Source organism: Leopardus geoffroyi, chromosome X (genome assembly GCF_018350155.1).
Source record: "Leopardus geoffroyi isolate Oge1 chromosome X, O.geoffroyi_Oge1_pat1.0, whole genome shotgun sequence".
NCBI lineage: Eukaryota > Metazoa > Chordata > Mammalia > Carnivora > Felidae > Leopardus > Leopardus geoffroyi.
The window spans coordinates 78,104,336-78,119,726 of NC_059343.1; the positions used below are offsets into that span (position 1 = coordinate 78,104,336).

General features: G+C 34.7%; 1 protein-coding gene and 1 non-coding gene across 5 annotated transcripts in view; one reads left to right on the plus strand and one right to left on the minus strand.

Moving 5' to 3' along the window:
* Window positions 1-15,391, plus strand: part of DIAPH2 (diaphanous related formin 2) — a 995,484-nt gene that overhangs the window by 822,677 nt on the left and 157,416 nt on the right. The window lies entirely within an intron of this gene.
* On the minus strand, window positions 7,986-8,092 carry LOC123595491. Its single transcript, XR_006711194.1, has one exon. It is a non-coding gene; the product is annotated as a U6 spliceosomal RNA (small nuclear RNA).

Consider the following 15,391-nt stretch of genomic DNA (forward strand, 5'->3'; position numbering starts at 1 on the left):
AACATTTGTGGCACTGATTCTCACCCCTGGCGACACACTGGAATCACTTTAAGGAACTTCTAAGAAATAGCCACATCCAGTTCCTCTATGAACCAATTAAATACAAATCTGTGGAGTCAGAGCCTGGGCAGTGGTATGTTTTAAAAGTTATCAGGTGAGGGTGCCTGGGTTGGCTCAGTCAGTTGAGCATCTGACTCTTGATTTGGGTTCAGGTCATGAACCCAGGGCGTGAGATCAAGGCCTGCATGGGACTCTGCGCTGAACATGGAGCCTGCTTGGGATTCTTTCTGCCGTGCTCTCTCTCTCTCTCTCTCTCTCTCTCTCTCTCTCTCTCTCTCTCTCCAGAATAAATAAAATGAAAAGTATATATAAATTTTTGTGGTGATTTTAATGTGCCACAAAAGTTGAAAGCCACCAATTTATGGGAACTAGTTCGTAAGCTGGAACACATGAAAAAGAGCATGAATAGGTTGGTTATGGAGGTGTGAGGAGAAAAAAAGCTACTGTGTTATTACTTTTCACAGAGAAAGTGCCAAGTAGCATCATGTGTAGCCAAGAGAACCAGTAAAATAAGGAATGGAAAGGATCCATTGGATTTAACTATTAGGAATTCATTGGTGACTTTAGCAAAAATAGTTTTAGAAGAATGTGTTTAGGGGTTGGGGTGAGAATGGTGTAGAAGCCAGATTCCATTGAGCTCTAAAATGCTATTAATTTTTAAGACATTGTTTTAAAAAATGTCTATTTTTGAGAGAGAGCAACAGAGTGTAAGTGGCGGGGGACGGGGTGGGAGGAGACAGGATGTGAAGCAGGCTCCAAGGTCTGAGCTGTCAGCACAAAGCCCTATGCAGGGCTCAAACCCACAACCTGTGAGATCATGACTTGAGCCGAAGTCAGACACTTAACCAACTGAGCCACCCAGATGCCCCTTTAAGGCATTTAGTGTCATCTTTTTTTCATCACTAAATGTGAATTTTATGATAAAGCATATACCTAAGTTAATTACATAGATTTTTTTGTTTTCTTTTTATTTATGGAAATTATATTTTATGTCTGGGACAGCCATACACATGTATTGATTGATAAGATTTAGGTTTGCATTAGGGAAGCTAGAAACAGAAGATTACTATGTGGTCTGTCCTTGATTATTCTTTAACAACTGGCGAACAAATTGAACACAAACCATTTATGCCCTATTTATATGCAAAATTGTCCTAAGCAAGCACTGATGATGTTCTCTATAGAAATTTCAATCACTGTTGCTTGTCTCTTCTCCTGCACAATATAATCAGCTCTGCTGCACATTTCTTCTTGGGTGATCTCTGCAGGCCAGTAAGAGATAAGGTCAGTTTCAGTTGATTTTTTAATGACAATATAAAGTTACCAGGCTTCCTTTAGACATTGGGATGTGGAATAAGTTAGGACAAGAAATTATTATGCAGCAATAAATTTTCCTTGGTAGTTTTAATTACATGTCAAAAATTTACAGGCATGGTAATGTTGGTAGTTAAGCTCCCACAACCACCTGCTTCTTTCATAAACCCTCAATTCAGGAATAAATGATTGGAACCCTATATGTCAGGTACATGACACCACTCTAATATGAGCAGACATTGTGCATTTGTAACTACATTAACCGACACGGTATTCATCAGACTGTAATAAGTACCTTAAATTTTCTGGAAAGCTAATTGCTTTCAAAATGAAAGGGGAATAATTGTTTTAATTGATGGTTGTGATTATGGGCTTATCTCTCTCATATGGACTCAGTAGTATATTATTGTGTATTTTCCTAAACAGGGATAAGAATTTGTTTTTTTTTTTTTTTTTTCAACGTTTATTTATTTTTGGGACAGAGAGAGACAGAGCATGAACGGGGGAGGGGCAGAGAGAGAGGGAGACACAGAATTGGAAACAGGCTCCAGGCTCTGAGCCATCAGCCCAGAGCCCGACGCGGGGCTCGAACTCATGGACCGCGAGATCGTGACCTGGCTGAAGTCGGACGCTTAACCGACTGCGCCACCCAGGCGCCCCAGGGATAAGAATTTGTAAACTCTCTTTCCTCTCCAGCTAAATTCCATCTGCTGCTACAGTGGCCAAAGGTAGCTAGATTCACCTGGAAATGAATGTACTTCCACCCATCTTTTAATTTTTGTGAAACATTTGAACACACCTCTCTTGTGTATTTTAATTTGAATCTTTTTATTTATTTGTTTGTTTGTTTATTTATTTTATATATGAAATTTATTGTCAAATTGGTTTCCATACAACACCCAGTGCTCGTCCCAACAGGTGCCCTCCTTAATACCCATCACCCACCCTCCACTCCCTCCCACCCCCCATAAACCCTCAGTTTGTCTCAGTTTTTAAGAGTCTCTTATGTTTTGGCTCCCTCCCTCTCTAACCTTTTTTTTTCCTTCCCCTCCCCATGGTCTTCTGTTAAGTTTCTCAGGATCCACATAAGAGTGAAAACATATGGTATCTGTCTTTATCTGTATGACCTATTTCACTTAGCATAACACTCTCGATCTTCTGCATGACATATCATACTGAAACTGGCAAAATACAAGGATAAAGAGAGAATTCTGAAAGCAGCTAGGGATAAACAGGCTCTAACTTACAAGGGGAGACCCGTGAGACTACTGGCAGATGTATCTACTGAAACTTGGCAGGCCAGAAAGGAATGGCAGGAAATCTTCAATGTGGTGAATAGAAAAAATATGCAGCCGAGAATCCTTTATCCAGCAAGTCTGTCATTCAGAATAGAAGGAGAGATAAAGGTCTTCCCAAACAAACAAAAACTGAAGGAATTCATCACCACTAAACCAGCCCAACAAGAGATCCTAAGGGGGATTCTGTGAGTGAAATGTTGCAAGGACCACAAAGTACCAGAGACATCACTACAAGCGTGAAACCTACAGACATCACAATGACTCTAAACCCATATCTTTCTATAATAATACTGAATGTAAATGGACTACATGCTCCAACCAAAAGACATAGGGTATCAGAATGGATAAAAAAAACAAGACCCATCTATTTTCTGTCTATAAGAGACTCATTTTAGACCTGAGGACACCTTCAGATTTAATTTGAATCTTACTCCTGGAAGTTCCTTTCCTTGTGTCCTTTAAAATGAGAGAAATAGAAGGTAAAAGAAGAAAGGAAAAGAGCAGTGAGTATCTTAAACTCCATAGGACTCTCTTGAGATTCAGGGTTTGTTTTTTTTTTTTATTATTACCCATTGGTATTGTTTGCATTTGCAAAAACATGGGCCCAGAGATTTTGAACCTAATATAGCGTTTCACCTATTCCAGAAAACCATGTAAGGTTACACTCAAAGTCTACCCTCTTAAAGATATAGATGATGCAAAGTGTTAAGATACTACAAAGCTTATAACTGTGTTTCACTATTAAAAGATTATGATGTATTTTTACCACCTAGCACATTACTCAGTATAATATATACTCTTGATAACTATTTGTTGAAAACTTCACAATTATCAAAAAAGATTAGAAATCTGCATTAAATCCTTTCAATATATTATACCTGAAGCTATCTCTGAAGTTTGAAATTTTGGGGATGAAAGAAATAGAAATTTCATTCTACATCACTGTAAATGGAATTCCATTAAAGCTGAGTTTATTTTATAGGCAAACTTAAATGTCCTGGCTATGTTACCTTCATATGACCTTTCTACTAGTAATGTTTAGGCTTGACAAGTAAAGAAAAATTCTGAGTTTATATAAAAAACAAAATATTATTATATGTCATTACTCTTACATCCCTCGTGCTTACATTTGAATGCCACCTTTTTTGTCATTTTCAAGTCGCAATTTGTTTTACTCCTAATGCTTAAAGGACAAAATTCTTAATACTACCAGAGGAAATATAGGAAAAATAGAACGTTTTGTTTAAGTTTTACATATCTTCTCATTAATCTGCAAATATGCTCTATAGAACAGGAGAAGTAGACAGGAGTTAGTGAATCTCTTTAGCATAGCAGTAAGTAATTAATAGCTTTCCCAGATTTCTCACAGATTTACTCAGAACAGATCTTTCTGAAGTTTAAGGGTTTTTATCTAGTATATATGAGTATTTTAAGGATTTGAACTGTTTATTTGAGGGACTTCTAGAATCCAGGGTGATATTTTCCCTTTCCACTTGGGAAGGTTTTAGCTTGAGATTTCTAGGGTTCTTGGTCTGTTCTATTGTTTGTCTCACATAGATGCAGTATACAGCAAGCAAAACAGTACTCTGTGGGCAATGAACAGGGATTTTTTTTTCATACATTATTCACTACTTTGCAGTGGTTTCAGAAAGTCAATGTATGTCCCAGACACAAAGAAATGAAAAAAACACAAAAACAATCATTTTCATACCGTTGTTTAGAAAGTTAATACTATTATGTATGGATTTCATCTTTATTGCAAATTTATAATAACTTATATTTTTAGCAGCCATATCACTATTGATCAAGGGTGTACATGTCTATCATGTTTGTTAATGAACTGATGATCTTTAAATATTTGGAACAACCTATGAAGGGGAGTTTGTATCAAGAGGGATAAGCAGTTTGACTTCATGTGGATAACCCAATGTTTATTTTAGTTATATTTGTGACATCATTTCAGTTGCCTATATCAGTACTACTATAAGTGGCAGAGATAATGAAAATTGACTATGTTTTGTACATAATTGTGGATTTCATTTTATTGTCATCAACAGATAGATGGAATCAAAGAAACATGCTGGAATTGAAAAGAAAAAGTTCTCTTGAAAGAATTTTTCTAATGTATAGTTTTCATTTTATGGTCCAAATTTAAATGAACTCTCATGCACTTATAGAGAACATTAAAACAAGTTCAGTTAATAGTCATAAAAACCCACAACATGAAGGCACCAAGAGGATGACCATCTTTAGTGACTGAGATAATAATCCAATATAGAAAATAAATTTAGAAATAACCACCATAATAAGTTTCTAGGAAATTATTAGTGGATGTTTTCAATGTTTAATTCTAGTGGGATCAGATTAGAAAAGACAAATTGGGGGAGCACCTGGGTGGTTCAGTTGGTTAAGTGTACAAATCTTGATTTCAGCTTCACTTAGACTCCCAGGGTCATGGTATCAAGCCCCACATTGAGTTCCATGCTGAGCATGAAGCCTGCTTAAGATTCTCTCTCTCCCCTTCTGCCCCTCTCCCCCCTTCACATGTGTTATCTTTAAAATAATAAAATAAAATAAAGTAAAATAAAATAAAATTAAATTAAATTAAAAAAGACAAATGGGAAGAAAAACATCACATCTTGCAATTTGAATATTTTTTTTTTCCCTTGCCACAAATAGTATTGATCACTTGCATTTGTTCATTTAGAACTTCCTGGCAGAGGAAGATGAAAAGCACTGAAAAAATAATTATGGTCAAGTTGAATGCTGCCCACACAGATTCTATGCATTATAGATTATCCTTATGCTTCCAGTTTCTTAACTTTTTTTCCTAGTTACTGTGCTTTGTGGTCCGGGGACCCTTTGTACACCACTTTCCTTACTTCCCTTCTGTTGCTTCAAAATAATTGTGTTTTATCTTTGTTTCCCACCACCATTGCCCCAATCTGATATTCCACACATTAATTGTGGGGAATAAAAACTGGTAGAAAAAATGAGGAAATATAATTGTGTCAGCATTATTTGAAGTCTGTCTTACTTAAGTCTGAGCATTCTGTCTCTTGTGGGAAAACAAACAGGACTGACAATATTTAACTGTTCCAAATAAATCCTTTCTTACTTTATGCAAAATTGTTTAGGTCTTGATGTCAGAGAGGGGTCATTGAAGGACATTTCAAAGGGACCGAGAAAAGTTCCTAGATGGACTCTTGGTTCCTAGACTTTTTGGAATTATGATATCATCACTGCTAGAATTTATAAGTGCTCCTGGTAGTGAGTAAAGCATCAAACAAATGGTAAACCTTTTGTATAGCTATAAATTATTTCATCAGTTAGTATAAACAGTTGTGAAATGACTACATGTTTTTTTTTTTTTTTTGGCTCTCAGAATGTATATACTCTGAAAAAAAAAAAAAAACCTAAAGAGAAAAATACCTTTTCATAAAAATTCCTCAGACCACAATGGATAATTAATTACAGCTTGACAGGTATAAACATGTTCAATAAAGAGGAGAGTTGGATACTTCAATAAGTAGAGTAGTTTGGCAGGTTTAGTACTTTAAAAACTTTTTTATCTCTCCAAATTCATTCAAATAATATACTAGATTTTACTGAAATAGGTTTTAATTATGTTCCACTCTAAGGAGAAATCTCTATTCTTAAGACATGTACACCAAAATATTTTTAAAAAATACTTGTCTTGCATTGATATGCTAATTTTTCTCTAATGTTTTGAAAACATGAAACTCTGTTCATTCACTTTTTGTTTAACTTGGAGGCTAACTCCAGTAAAAGTGACTCTGTGTGAATTTATCTGTTTATTTAAACCAAAGCATAGCCCTTAGAAAATAGCATCTTTTATCAATCATGATTTTTAATCAAGTCTTGTGAAAGCATTTTTATTATGCATTATAGATAACTTTTTAAATGACTTAAATTCAATTCTTGACAATCAAATAGGTTTTGTTTTCCTAGATGATTTGACTATAAAAGTTAAATATGGCAAGTTTTGTTAAAGTGGGAAAGAAGCTCGTTTTTTTTTTCTTTCAAAGATTTATTTATTTTTGAGAGAGAGCGCAAGCAGGGAAAGGGCAGAGAGAGAGGGGCACAGAAGATCCAAAGATGGTTCTGTGCTGACAGCAGCAAGCCTGAGATAGGGCTCTAACTCACAAACCGTGAGATCATGACCTGAGCTGAAGTCAGAAGCTCAACGACTGAGCCACCCAGGTGCCCCAAAGCTGGATATTGAAGTATGGCTTCTTTCAGCTTCTTTTCTGGTTCTATAACAGGTGGTACATGTCCTGGCATAATTGAAGGTAGAAAGAACGGTGGTTGGGTAGGATTAATCACAGAATTTTACTTCCTGTGTGACCAAACCTGCTTTTGTACCAATTAGCTATGACCTTTTATTCTAGCCTTAGGGTATGAGATTATTAGAGGCAACAATTTCTGAAATATTTTCTTTATAATATTAGTTTAAGCAAATGTCTGTGCAATGCTCTTATTTCATGATTGTTGTGGGTTTTTTTTTCCTCCATGTGCTACTTCTTTCCACTAAGCTGCTAAATCATTTGCAGAGGAATTAACATAATGTTTCTAGAAACATGAATAGCTTGTGGCCTTTTCTGAGTGTCCTACTTCAGAAATTATGCAGCTGCAGTAGCATGTGCCTTTGTTTCTTCCCATTTCTCTCTGCAGGGAAGTTCCTGCTTTAAGGTAGACCCGAGCTCTTTTATTCCTGGGATTTTTCTCTAAATGATGTGAATGTTTCCATCATGTTTTCTAAAGTCATTGTTTCTTTGTTAACTTATTTCACTATGGTTGACTCTGCAGCTTGTAGGAATAATGAGGAGTGGACAAGAGAGTATAAATGAATAATTACAAATCAATCGTTCCTATCAGGAAAACAACCCCCAAAAAAGGGCTGTATGAATACAGTCCCAGTAACATGATCTTTAAAGATGACACACAGTGCATTTGTTACTTGTGTATGTGATACAAAGAGTATCTCTACAGGCCATAAGATGTCAAAAATGCAGCTAAAATGAGAACAAGCCACTGATACATTTTTCATGATACTTTGGTCATAGGACTACATCGCTTCACATGAAAAGGTCTTATTTGACTTGCATTTGGAACAGAGAGTGAAAGGACTTTGCTGAAGGTTGCCTTGTTTAGTCCCCTCCCCCTAACACATTTCTTTTATGTAATTCTTCCACTTTCATTTCCCATCTTATTTGTTTTCAATCTGAATAGCACAGTTTATGAAATGGTCACTGCTTTTGAAGTTCATTCTATAGAACTCTAAGTTTTACTGAGAAGAAAATAAGTTTCTCGAATTTGTGTGTCATCCTTGTGCAGGGGCCATGTTAGTCTTCTCTGTATTTTTCCAGTTTTAGTGTATGTGCTGCCAAAGTGAGGATGATAACTTTCCCCAAAAAATAGGTTATTGAGCAAATTAGTTAAATCTCATTCAAATAATAGAAGAAAGAAAACTTGGCTTATTCAACTTTGACATCTAATTTGAATCTTTTGTGCATGCTGTCCTCCTGAAAGTGGCCACCACTTGTTAAATTTGAATAGGAGAGAACAAAAAGAGATAGTACAATATTACTTCTTTTCACTAGCTTTAAATTAATTTTAGATTGCACATAACTACATCTTCATTATTCAAGCAAGAAATTTAATATGTACCCCAAAGGGTTCTACTCTTCTAACTCCTTTAATAATGTCAGGATTCTGCATCAGAAGAACAAGGGAACTAATATTTTGTTGTGGTATAAATGTTTCTCCTTCTAAAGTAACAAAGTTAAAAAATTCTTTTTTCTCATGTTTATGACTCTTCTTTGGCTAATTAAAACAGACTTTGCATGAATAATTTATATTATGGACTACCTTCTTCTTAAGCATTCATGGAAGGAAAAATAAAGTTTTAAAATAAAAAAAAAATAAGCCTGCTTTGAAAAGATTATATATCATTGACACTTTTTATCATTTTTATTTTCCTAAAGAAGCTAATTTTGAAACATATAAATGCATTAATTTGGAAATTAATCTTAATTATACTTGCACTGGTTATGCTTCGTGATTAGCACTGGTGCTAGCTTATAATTTAAAAACCTCATATATTTTTACTGCTATTTGTACCCAGCTGTGTCAACTGTACAAATGATAAAATAATAATCAAAGGACTGATGGCTCAATATAATAGCTATTGTGCTTTAAATATCTTTTATGCTTTGACATTAACTGTCTCTCTTACTTTAGTATCTACTTTTCAAAAATCTACTCATTCCTGACACTATTTAACTGGGGTTATTAGTCCTTTGACAGCACTGCATGCTATTAACAGTATCTCTTAATTTGCTTAATTTCCTGACATTTTCTATGTTAATTTTTTACTTTGGAATTTTTAAATGCCAGATTTGTGCTTAAAATAGAAAAACCCTCCACTAATAAGATTTAGTCATATAACCTAAGTACTACAGAGTTATCCCAGATATAATAGGGAGAGATAAAGAAGGGATCACAGATAATAAATTTGCCCTGCTTCCTCCACAAAGTTATTACTGCAAGCTTTAAGTCTCAGCTTTTATTGATAATATAAATATGGGTTATGTAAGGAAAGCTTATACCTATTTATAATAGCATTCAAATTTGGTTTTAATAATTGCTTTAGGCCAAACCATTCCATAAACAATACCAAGGCAATTTGAAAATAAGTATTTGTTGCATAATCTTTTTTATTGCATATGCATTTTATTTTATGATTTTTGTAATTAAAGTAATATAAATAATATTTCCTGGCTAACTACCAGGTAAACAACTTTACACAATATAAATGTATTTTATCTTGTGAAACAACTGATGGTCATTCAAAAGGAAGATTGTTGGGGAGGGGTTGGAGAAAGTAGTATTTTCAATTGGCTACCAGGCTTTTAACAAAACAATTCCCACTGTAATCTGAAAGAATTTCATCTAACTAAATCCCCACTCAAAGGACAAGCATGGAGTGAAGGCTGTAGTTAGAGGAACAAAGGATGAGAGGACCAATATCTGAATGAATTCCCCCATGATGCTCTTTAGAGGGGCCCATTATGCCCTGGGTTAGCACCTCTCACCATTACTTGTGAAAATAGTTGGCATTGAGTGATGCTGTATGTCTTACATTGTACTTGCTAAAATTGCTTATGCAGTTTCAATTGGCCATGGTATTTATCATGTTCTATCCTCAGCATTATGTAGCATGATTAAGCCTATAAAGCAGCTGCTTTTTTTTGTGTATGTGGATCAAGTGATTGTTATGCATTGTGCAAACATCAGTTCAACTTTCTTGAGTGCCATGGCACAAAAAAGTGTTTTGTGTTATTCTTCAAATTCGATATTGCCTATATATGTATAGCTCCATCTATTGGTGAGCACAAATCTGTTTTAATGTGAATAGAAGTTGCACATGGATATCAAAAGATAAAAAATCCTCTAAGATATTATAAAATCATGTTATACAGCTCAGTTTTTACAATGGTTCAAATACAATGGACATCTGTATGTACTGTGAATTAGTATACATACAGTTTTTAACCCACAACACCCTTAACTATGGCTTTAGAACTGTAAACTTGTTTTGTTTCTTTTAAAGTATGTGGAGGTTGGAGGATAACTTTTAATTATAAAAGTCTCTTTGAAAACTAGACTTGGTAAAATGAACTGTATTGTATGTATACGTATATGCATGTAGTTCTTTTGGTATCTGGTAAGAACTAGCTGCCATTCTAGGATATTTTCCAGTCTCTACTTTGGCTCTTTTACATATGAGATTCTCATTCTTCAGCCCCCACCTCTGTACTACTTCTGCCCTGATCCCTTCAACTGCATTGTCTCTTCTCTTCCCATCTACGAACTCTTATGTTCCATAGTTTACTGAAGTACTATAATTACAGCTTGTATCTTTTATTACTATATCTCTACGCTGTGCTTTTCTGTAGTAGTACAGAATATTAATGAGATTAGCACCTGTCATTAAGATGTACTACCCATTTTTTTAACGTTTATTTATTTTGAGAGAGAGAGAACAGGGGAGGTGCAGAGAGAGAGAGGGAGAGAAAGAATCCCAATCAGATTCCTCACCATCAGAACAGAGCTTGATATGGGGCTCAATCCCATGACTGTGACATCATGACCTGAGCTGAAATCATGAGTCAGATGCTTAACCAACTGAGCCACCCAGGCATCCCAAAATGTACTACCCATTTTGAGCAACAGCTTTAAGTCACTGCATAAGCCTTCTACTTAATGGTTTACCTTTTTTTGTTTGTTTTTGAAGTAAAAAGGGGAAATTTGTGATTTAAAAAAAAAAGTATAGCCTCTCAGAAAATCTAACATTGCTAACTCATCCAACCCTCCAAAAAAGAGAAAGTTTTGACATTGAAATGTGGGGAATCTTCATATTGATAGCACATTTTCCATACTTAAATAAGTAAATCTATGAGTTAATCACAAATGAGAATACTTGCTTATTTCCTACTGTGACTGTGAAGATAAAATGAGATAGTAGGTGTAAAAATCTTTTGAAACTTTACAAATTTATTCATTTAAAACTTGAACAAAGCTTTAAAGTGTTTCAAATTATCATTACTATATTAAATCAATGCTACTTATGTCAGTGGCTTCCCATTACTTCTAGGAAAATCCAAATTTTTTACTGTAGCTGCAAAGGTTCTATGATCCAACTTATACCTACCTAATCCTCTTGAATACTTTTAAGGCTGTGAGGAAATAAGGCACACAGCTATAAAACTATTATTATATTGAAAAGAAAAGCATTGTTTTAGATGTACAGATCTTCTAGTATTCATCCCAGAAACTGGGGCTTTTGGGTAAAATTTGAGTAGTAACAAGGTAGTTAAGAAGATATGATGCCAGAATAGTTTTATGATTGTTTGGTCATTATTATGAAAATAGGTAAAATGTTATCAGTTTCATTTATGTCTATAATTGATTAAGGTAATGAACAATTAAAATGTAAGCCAAAATTAATGAGGTGTTTAATTAATAGTATATTGAACTTCCAGTTACATTGCCAATCACATTATTTCAATATTTAGTAAATTTAATATTTTCTAAATGAAACAATTAGAACAAATCTTATTTTAAACTTTCACGTCCCCATACTTCAGGTTCTAAATAATTATAATGAAATTAAATGCTCTACTAATGCAAATTTACAAAGCAGTGGAAATACTGCCTGTACCCTAGCAATCACAGTTAAACCTGAGACGTATTTTTTTCTGAGGCCACATCTATAATATGAGAAATGTTACATTTTCTTGGGTAAGCTTTTCTTTATTTCTTAGTTTTTTTTTTTTTAAATTCCAGTTAGTTACCATACAGTGTAATATTAGTTTCAGCTGTCCAATATAGTGATTCAACACTTCATGTAATACCTGGTGCTCTTCACAAGTGTACTCCTTAATTCCAATCATTTATATAACCCATACCCAATCTACCTACCCTCTGGTAACCATTAGTTTCTTCTCTATAGTTAAGAGTTCTTTTCTTGGTTTGCCTCTCTCCTTTTTTCCTCTATGATCATTGGTTTTGTTTCTTAAATTCCACATATGAATGAAATCATATGGTATTTATCTTTCTCTGACTGACTTATTTCATTTAGCATAATAACTCTTTAGCTCCAACCATGTCTTTCCAAATGGCAAGATTTCTTTCTTTTTTTATGGCTGAGTAATGTTCCATTGTCTGTCTATGTATGTGTGTATGTATGTATGTATGTATGTATGTATGTATCTATCTATCTATCTATCTATCTATAAAACCTCTTCTTTATCCATTCATTAGTCAATGTATTCTTGGGCTGTTTCCATACTTTGACTATTGTAGATAATGCTGCTATGAAACATCAGGGTGCATGTATCCCTTTGAATTACTGTTTTTGTATTCTTTGGGTAAATACCTAATAGGGTGCAATTGCTGGACCATAGGATAGTTCTGTTTTTAACTTTCTGAGGAACCTCTATACTGTTTTCCACAGTGTCTGCACCAGTTTGCATTCCCGCCAACACTGCAGGAGGGTTCACTTTTTACCACATCCTCACCAACACCTGGTTTTTCTTGTGTTGTTAATTTTGGCCATTCTGATGGGTGTGAGGTGCTACCTCATTGTACTTTGGATTTGTATTTCCCTGATGAGTGATGCTGATCATCTTTTCATGTGTTTGTCAGCCATCTGTATGCCTTCTTTGGAAAAATGTCTATTCATGCCTTCTGCCTATATTTTAATTGGATTGTTCATTTTTGTGGTATTGAGTTGTATAAGTTCTTTATATATTTTGGATATTAACCCTTTACAGGTATGTCATTTGCAAATATCTTCTGCCACTCTGTAGGTTGCCTTTGAGTTTTGTTGACCATTCCCTTCACTGTGCAGAAGATGTTTATTTTGATGAAGTCCCAATAGTTTATTTTTACTTTTGTCTTCCTTGCCTCAGGAGACATAGTGAGAAAAAAGTTGCAACAGCCAATGTCAAAGAAGTTACTCCCTCTGTTCTCTTCTAGGATTTTTATGGTTTTAGGTCTCACACTTAGGTCTTTAATCCATTTTGAATTTATTTTTGTGTATGGTGTAAAAAAGTAGCCCAGTTTCATTCTTTTGCATGTAGCTGCCCAGTTTTCCCAACACAATTTGTTCCCATTGGAAATTCTTTCCTGCTTTGCCAGAGGTTGATTGACCATAAAACTCATTTATGAGTTTTCCATGCTGTTTTATTGATCTGTGTGTCTGTTTTTATGCCAGTGCCATACTGTTTTGATCACAATAGCATTGTAATATAACTTGAAGTCTAGACTTCTGATACCTGTGCTTTTCTTTTCTTTTCCTTTTTAAAATTATTATTATTTTCTTAATTTTTTAAAATTCATTTTCATTTTTTGAGAGAGGGAAAGAGAGAAAGAGAGAAAGAGAGAGAGAGAGCATGCAAGCAGGAGAGGGCTAGAGGGAGAGGGAGGGAGAGAATCCTAAGCAGCCTTCATGCTCAGTGCAGAGCCTGACGTGGAACTCGATTTCACAACCATGAGACGATGACCTGAGCTGAAATCAAGGGTCCTTTCTCTTTACTTTTTGGTAAGTCTGGCTAGAGGTTTATCAATTTTTTTTTCAAAGAAACAGCTCCTACTTTCATTGATCTGTTCTATTGTATATTTTAGTTTCTACATCATTTATTTCTTCTCTTGTCCCTATTATTTCCTTCCTTCCACTGGCTTTAGGCTTCATTTGTTGTTCTTTGTGTAGCTCCTTTAGGTGTAGAGTTAGGTTGTTTATTTGAGATTTTTCTTACTTCTTGAGGTAGGCCTATATGGCTATATACTCCCCTCCTAGGACCACTTTTGTTGCATCCCAAAGATTTTGTACTATTATGTTCTTGATTCAATTTGTTTCCATGATTTCCTGGTTGATCCATTCATTGTTCAGTAGCATGTTGTTTAACTTCCATGTATTTGTGGTCTTTCTGAATTTTTCCTGTGGTTGACTTCTGATTTCACAGCATTGTCATCAGAAAAGGTGCATGGTATGATTTCAGTCTTTTTGTATTTGTTGAGGGCTGTTTTGTGACCTAATATGTGATCTATTCTGGATAATGTCCAACATGCACTTGAAATGAATGTGTATTCTGCTGTTAGGATGGAATGTTTTGAAAATATCTGTTAAGTCCTTCTAGTTCAGTATGTCATTCAAAGCCATTGTTTCCTTGTTGATTTTCTATTTAGATGATCTGTCTATTGATGTAAGTGGGGTGTTAAAATCCCCTACTATCATTGTATTATTATCAATGAGTTACTTTATGTTTGTTATTAATTGTTTTATATATTTGGGTGCTCCCATATTGAGTACATAGAGTTACAATTATTATATCTTCTTGTCAGGTAGACCCCTTTATTATCATATTGTGCCCTTCTGCATCTCTTGTTACAATCGTTTTCAAGTCTAGTTTGTATGATATAAGTATTGATACTCTGGCTTTCTTTTGACATCCATTTGTGTGATAAATATTTCTCCATCCCCTCAGTTTCAATCTGCAGATGTCTTTAGGTCTAAAAGAATTATCTTATAGACAGCATATACATGGGTCTTGTTTTTTTTTAATCCATTCTGATAGCCTATGTCTTTTGATTAGAATGTTTAGTCATTTACATTCAGAGTAATTATTGGTAGATATGTATTTCTTGCCATTTTATTAGTTGTTTTGTCATTGTTGCTGGAAATTTTCTCTGATACTTTCTTTCTTATCACTTTTGGTCTCTCCTTTGCATGCAAAGAGTCCCCTTTAATATTTCTTGCAAAGCTGGCTTAGTAATCATGAACTCCTTTAATTTTTGATTGGGAAACTCTTTATCTCTCCTTCTGTTCTGAATAATAGCCTTGCTGGATAGAGTATTCTTGGGTGCATATATTTCCCATTCAGCACTTTGAATAAATGATGCCACTCCCCTCTGTCTTGCCAAGTTTCTGTGGAGAGATCTGCAGCTAGCCTTATGGGTCTTCCCTTGTAAGTTAGGGACCTCTCTTGTCTTGCTGCTTTTAAGATTTTTTGTTTATCAGTATATTTTGCAAATTTATTTTTTTAGGTTTTTAAAATATTTATTAATTTATTTTGAGATAGAAAAAGCACGTGTGGGGAGGGCGGGTGGCATGGAGAGAAAGCGAGAATTGC